The sequence below is a fragment of the Perca fluviatilis genome, chromosome 18 (assembly GCF_010015445.1).
Source record: "Perca fluviatilis chromosome 18, GENO_Pfluv_1.0, whole genome shotgun sequence".
Taxonomy (NCBI): Eukaryota; Metazoa; Chordata; class Actinopteri; order Perciformes; family Percidae; genus Perca; species Perca fluviatilis.
This window is the reverse complement of record NC_053129.1, coordinates 30,733,603-30,741,403: the sequence shown is the minus strand read 5'-3', so window position 1 is coordinate 30,741,403 and position 7,801 is coordinate 30,733,603.

Below are 7,801 nucleotides of genomic sequence, written 5' to 3'. Positions count from 1 at the left end.
ATCATGCTTTGTATTTTCTGTGAAAATATTTTGAATACATTACACGGCTTTGAATTGGTGAAGTGACTCCAAGTGAATTCATCATCCATTTCAGCACCATGGACAGCAACATTACAAACCTCATAATAAATGAGCTTCTGAACTCAATCAATGTTTTGGGACACCTGTAAAGAACATATTTTATTTATATATTTTTATTTTGTGGTGTTGAACAAGCGTGCTGCAGGAAGGTGTCTGATCGTCATGCTTTTTATAGTGGAAAGGAAATTGTCTTTGCGACAAATACAAATGGGTCCTTGCCTTTATCTTTAAGGAGGAGTACTGTAAAAGAGACAGATGCTTATCATCAGAGAGTAAAACCTGTAGAGCTCTGCTGCTGGTGTTAACCACATTCTCACCAAACACTTCCCCTTCAGTTCTCAAAAAACAACACTACACTGCATGAGGAACCAACAAACATATTGCACCGGAGGTACATTTCTGGTTTGCGAGCAGATTGACTAATTTTAACATTTTAATTGATTCTATAAAGATTCCTTCTGTGTTACATTTTGACCTCAAGCTTCTCTTGATGAACTGTGAAAGAAAAGGGGTTTGGGAAAAAGACACAGTAAAAGATTCTCTCCACATCATCTTTATCTCCACACTGAACCACATCTGGCTTTTTGGCTGTTTAGATATTGTCAAGAAATTAAAAAGATGAAAAGTTGATCTGTGAAATCAAAAGCTGAAAGAGAGATGGTGATCTGCTCCTCCTATAAACATTCAGCAACTTGCAAAAGAGAGACTTTGAGGAAGTAACACGTCACTCATCACAGGAAGTAGATTCTTTATTTATAACATGCATCAGTTCAGTGTCTCTGACAGTTGACAGCTGAGAAAGGGACAGAAAGAGAGAGAGAAGCACGATGGCTGAATTCAAATGGATTAAAATGTCTTTATTTGGGATACTGCTTCAGTTTACAGGTAAGAATACATATAATATACACAAATACCAGAAACATTACAAAATATAATTATAAATATTAGAAATGATAAGTTATTATACAAAGTACATTTTATTTAACTAAGACAGACAGGTCTGCAGTTTGTTTTAAACATGCTGAGTTTTGTGAAATTTGTTAACAGAATGAAACACATTTGCAAACTTCCAATGTATCTAAAACTTTCCTCACACTTACTGTCTGTATGAGAGCATATTAATATTTCAGTTTACCTTTCATATTCATATTTCAGTTTAATTTTCATGTTTCTCTCTTCTCTTTCACAGCTGTTACTGGACAACACCTCTCCTTCACTGTCAGAGATGGCGATGATGTCACTTTGACTTGTGAAAATGTGGTAGATGGTCAGGTTAACTGTGACTGGACTAACTGGGTCTTCAGAGGTTCAAGAAGTGAGGAAGTAGATCTGGTTACTCGTGGGAAGATTGTTGAAAGAGACAAAGCTAAATCAGACAGACTGAGTGTTACAGAGACATGCTCTCTGGTTATAAAGAAGGTCACAGTTCAGGATGTTGGTCTTTACTACTGTCGACAGCTCAAACCAGGACAAGAAGTTGCAGACACTCAGATTGAACTATCTGTTATTAACAGTGAGTATTTACATCATTATAATTTCAGATCAACCTGTCTTGCCTGGTTTGACTTCCAATCTCACCGTCAAATCATCACAGTGTCTGAAATGTGGATATGAAACAAAGAATCATTCTAGTTGGGTTTTTTTTCCCCGATACATCATTACATATAGCCTATTTTCATACAAACAAATAATATACAAATAGAAGTAAGTGTACTCATGGGGACAACAACCACAATTGCTGGTATTGGCCCATTTTAGACACTGCTTGTTAGAACAATAAACTGAAACATTATAATAATCAATGAAGTAATTTTGTCTTTATGTTCTTTATCAGTGAAGGAACATGAACATGAAGATGGTGGGCGGGTGGAGCTGTCCTGCTCTGTGTCAACACGTGAAGTGTGTAGACACACAGTGAAGTGGCTGTATGAGGGGAAAGATGCAGATGGAGATATAAGATCCACGGATATGCAGACTTCACAGTCTAAGTGCTCAGTTACTGGGACTTTTTTTATTTCTAATCTCAAGCAGAAGTATCAAGAGTTGTTCAAGTGTGAAGTGACAGATGGTTACACTGGAAAAGTGCTGCTGTTTCCCTTCATCCCTCAGTCCTCAGGTAAGAAACCAGGTGAGAATATAGTGAAGTGTTTAAAATCAGCTTGAACTGAAATCATGGGATATTTTCTCCACGTAGTTTGTTGAGTTTTGTTATTTCTTTTGTCCAGGGGAGGATGCAACAACATTAACCACGATGAGAACAATTGAAAACGGCAGAAAATCCAGAATCACCTCAACAACGCCTGCTGTCAGTGTTACTTCATCATCACCACAAGGTACTGACTCCAAAGTTTAGTGTATTATTCAGTCTTTCTCTCCACTTTGGAAGCTAAATGTATAAATGCCATTTCATTTGTCTGGGTGAGCACACAGCATCAACAACAACTTTATTAACAAGCACAAATGAATGTAAGACCAACAAAACAGTACCTGTTTTCAGTGATACACTAAGAACATCAGGTAAGGTAGCACTCAAAATAGTCGTGAAGTCTGAATCTCAGACCGACACATGGCTGCAAATGGAGATAATCATGTCGGGAAAAGCAATTTTATTCTCTATGACTACAGGATTTTTGAATAGAACAGAAAGCTGCAGCCAAAACATATTTCATGTTTTCATTTTTATCTTCAGGCTGGTGGAGGATCATCATGGTGTCTGTGGGTTTAGCAGCACTCGTAATAACTGTTGTGGTGGTCAACATATGGATGAGAACTAAAGGTGAGAACATTCACAGATTTCATTTTTATAAAAAAGAACATTTTAAAACATGGATTACGCTGTGGAAACTGAAGTCGGCTGTTTTTTGTCTTTCAGGGAACAAAAGCCAGATGGATGGCGATGCTGTGAGTTTTCAAACTGAATAATCAAACGCTTGTGTTCAGGCTGTTCTCACGAACCATTCGTGCATATAGCTACAAAAAGTAATGCACATATTTCTAGCTGTAAGCCCCACATTAACTTCAGCTGTATGAGACTGCTCCGGTCCGTGGGGGAGGAGAGGGAGGAGATCAGGGTGGAGGGGCTGGGTCCTAAAACACAAAGTGGGGGAGTGGAGTTTAAGTTAAAGGAAGCACAAGACTTTCACCCAGGAAACAGTTGTTTGTGTCCGAGGAATTACTACTTAAGGGGCCAGCGTTTTAATCCAAACCACAGTCTTTTTGTAAGCTTATCTTAACTTGGCCGTTTTGATGCATAACGGGCCGTCTACATTTTCAAGTGTAACTTATGGGAGCAGATGTTCCAATCCGTCTCCACTATAATCAGTGAAAGTGGCTACACCGGACACCAGAGCAGCGTGTAAGTGGTGTGTATTCTCTGCAGAGATCGCTCTACAAAGCGTAAAAACAGGAAAGTCTTCTATTTCTATTTTTACGCGATGTGTGTGCAGCCTTTTACACAGAAATGGATCATAAAGTGTCCATATTTCTTTTAAATTAAACTACCGATGTACAGGAAACAACTTAATGACTGTCAATGAGCGTTTTCGATTTGAGAGTCTCTGTTTTTATTTCGCGTTTCCTGTCCCCTGCATCCTTTAAATAACAGCTGACAGTAGATGGACATTTCTCCGCGCTGTGCCGGCTCCAAAAAACTGAAGAAACAACAACAATCCCAGAGGGAAAGCTCGCCGTGTCTCCTGTCAATCACGTAATACTACGCCGTGTGTGCGCTGCAGCTGTAGCTAGTTACAAAATACACTCTGCGGCACTTCCAGTTTGCGATCTGTCCACAACATAACACGTTCAGTGTAGCCAAAATGTAAACTAAAGTGTCTATCTCCACGACGTTTCGCTTCCGGGATTGTTCCGGAGCCACCGGAAATTCCACCGGATGTCCGTTACCTTCCTCTTTCTCTGTGTTGGCGTTCTAAACTCCGGTGGATTTCTGAGGACTACGGCAACAAAGGAGATTTATTTGTTCCATTTGATCTCAGAATCTCCAGTGTGTTGTGTTGTTTTTTTCACAGGAGCATCATGATGAAGATGAAGGTACAGTGACCTATGAAAACGTTGGAGAACCTTCTGTTTCTATCAGACTCCACTGATCAACAACTTCAACATCAATTCACCAGAAAAAATGTACATAATATCTGCTAGCTGCCTGTCCCCTGAACACACTGTAAAAAAACACGGTCTCTGTAGACAGCCCAGGCTCCACAAACGGCAACAAAAACAAACTGTGCCAACCTGCACCACCAAACATGACAAACAGTGTTCCAGACAATAATGACAAGAAGGGTTTGGGGGTGGGGTTGGGTTAGTGCACGGAAGGGAGGGGAGCGGGATGAGGATGAGGGAGGGGCGAGCTAGACTCATTTTGTTTGACAATACTGAAATTTATGCCGTTATATATGTATCACATTCCTGAGCAAGTAATTGTATGTTTTGAGCGCAGAGAACTATATTTTGCAAGCACATTACATTACATTTTGAACAGAAATTAACACTTCGCAAAAAATAATTTAGTTTGACTAAACAAAAACCTATTTCGGGCACAATAAATGTATTTGCATGTCTTTCTCTGCTCGCAGGTAAAAGCTGCTGCGCCCTCGTCCTGTCTCCCTCGCACTCAACCTCTTCTCTCTGCGCTCCAACTCTAGAGCACACACTCCGCCAGATTTTCACCGCGTTAAAGTGTGCCACAAAACCAACCAATCGCAGAATCAAAAGGTCAATTCTGATTGGCTGTTCACCTCCAATTAGATCGCAAGTAGCAGGAAAGACATATCTACAGGGAAACAGTTTTGACACAACACCTGCAGTGATTCCCCAGCAGGGTATCTCTGCAGTAGCTAGTGGGTACTTGGAAAGATTGTGGAGCAGCTTAACTAATCAAAATAATTTAATTATGATTGATTTAAAACAATATATCAGCTGAAACAGCTCAACACATATGTTTAAACATATAGCGAAGTAATCAATGGTAGAAATAAAAAGCTAAAAGTGGCCTACTGACTTAGCTAACAGTTTAAATGATTAGTTAAAAGTAATGTATGACTTTTAAAACATTAACCACACTTCAAGTAAAAGGCCAAGCTAGTAAAATTTCTGACCAAACCAACCTAAATGTCTATAGTTCAATTGCATGAAAATGTAAGAATATTCACTTTAATAGGATAGTGTGAACACATTGGGAATTGACTGGGTGGGTATGTGAGTTAATATGACAGGGATGTGGGGGAACCTCAGACCAGAAGTTGGAAAGCACTGATCTACAGTATTTTATATTATTGACCGGTATATTACAGACATGCCTTAATAGTTGTGTTAATCACAACACCGTTTTTTGAATTACATATCTCCGTGTGTGACTAACATCATCCTTCACAAGAAATCTAACAGCTAGCCCAGCATGGATACAGTCTATGCATCCAACATATTCATCTGAACAAACCTAAAATGTCACAATACAGGCACTTAAAAGAAGTTTGTAATACTGGTTACATCGATGTGGTGTTTTATTAACCTTAATTCTTTAAGGTTGGTTCAATTGACTTGCAAAGTAGCTATCCGTTGCTAACATTAGCTAGCTAGCTTATTTATGTCAAAAAGCAGTAGCTAACGAACGTCACTGCCAAGATATGATTTCATTTTAAGACAGATGACAAAACTTGACGAGTCTTATAACACCTCTCTGGTCTCTCGTGAAATCATATCTTGGCAGTAGTTAGCTAACGTTTCTGCTTTTTGAGATAAATTAGCATTAGCAACGGATAGCTCATTCGCAAGCTAATATAGCAACATAATTCAGGTTAATAAAATACGGTAATGTAACCAAAAGTATTAAAAACTACTTACATGTGGCTATACAGGCCTACTGCTGTTCAGTCTCGCATTGCGAGACCTAACTTAGCTAGTTAACAGGTCGCGAGGCCTGTTCAGATGACATGTCGGCTGCTGTGTGTGAGCTAGCTAGATTGCTTGTGAAGGATGAGTCAAACATAAGGAGATATGAGTCAAACAAAACAACGGCATTATAGTACACACAAATATTAAGACATTTCTGTGATATAGCTATGTCAATAATACAAAATACTGACCGAAATGTGTTTTAATCCAGTAACATTAGTGAAACAGCTCCACTGTAGACGGTATTTGCCGTACCAACAAGTGTTGACTGAAAAAGACGGTTCCTCCTAGATTTTTGTTTCCTGATATTGCGATCTAATTGGAGACCAACAGCCAATCAGAATTGACCTTTTGATTCTGCGATTGGTTGGTTTTGTGGCACACTTGTAACGTTGTGAAAATCTGAGCGCGTGTCTAGAGTTAGTAGCGCAGAGAAAAGGTTGAGGCGAGGGAGACAGTACCGGGCGCAGCAGCTTACATTTATTGTGCCCGAAATAGGTTTTTGTTTACTCAAACTAAATAATTTTTGCGAGTGTAAATTTCTGTTCAAAATGTAATGGTAATGTGCTTTCAAATATAATTTTTAACTGCGCTTTAATTTTTAATTTTTTTAACGAGGTTTTCAAATTCAACAAAGTGCACATCACTAACGTGCTGACGCTTAGAACACCTTTATGTAACTTTTCATTTAGGGTTGATTTAAATATGTTTGCCAAAAGTCAAATATATTTTTCTAGATTTTGTAGACTAAAGTTGAATAAGCAGAGAGTTTTAATTGAGTCAGTAACTGTCTTCTCTTTACTGTTACTGATGATACAATGCAGTCTGTTAATAAATGTTTTAAAACTGCATTCATTGTATGTTTTTGGTACCGAAAATAAGTTTCTACATAGACTTTCTGGCACAGACATAGTATAAATATGAACCCTTTTTGTAAAATAGAGAATGTTCTGTCAGATAGGAACTAAAAATTCTCGGTTCTTGGGCCTCTTCTAAAGGTTCAGAAAGTCAAGGAACTCAAAAGCTGAAAGAGAGATGGTGATATGCTCCTCCTACAAACATTAAGGAACTTGCAAAAGAGAGACTTTGAGGAAGTAACACATCTCTCATCACAGGAAGTAGATTCTTTATTTTTAACATGCATCAGTTCAGAGTCTCTGACAGTTGACAGCTGAGAAAGGGACAGAGAGAGAGAAGCACGATGGCTGAATTCAAATGGATTAAAATGTCTTTATTTGGGATACTGCTTCAGTTTACAGGTAAGAATACATATAATATACACAAATACCAGAAACATTACAAATATACTATAAATATTATAAATGATAAGTTATTATACAAAGTACATTTTATTTAACTAAGAAAGACAAGTCTACAGTTTGTTTTAAACCTGAAATTTGGAAACCGAATTAAACACATTTACAAATTTCCGATGTATCTAAAACTGTCCTCACACTAACTGTCAGCATGAGAGCATATTCATATTTGGGGAATGCTGTTCTACAGCATTCCACCTATTGTTATTCGGTTCTTTATTGGGGGAATGCTGTTCTACAGCATTCCACCTATTGTTATTCGGTTCTTTATTTATTGGGGGAATGCTGTTCTACAGCATTCCACCTATTGTTATTCGGTTTTATTTATTATTCCGTCTTCCGTACGTTTTTTGGCTCTCTGTAACTTCTGCATACTTTCACCTATTTAAACCATTCAACTTTTCAAATGTTCAGCTCTTTCAGCTAATGATGGGACTTCTTCAACTTTTTTTCTACTATTTATACTTTTTCAAATTTTAAGCTTTTTAACACTTTTT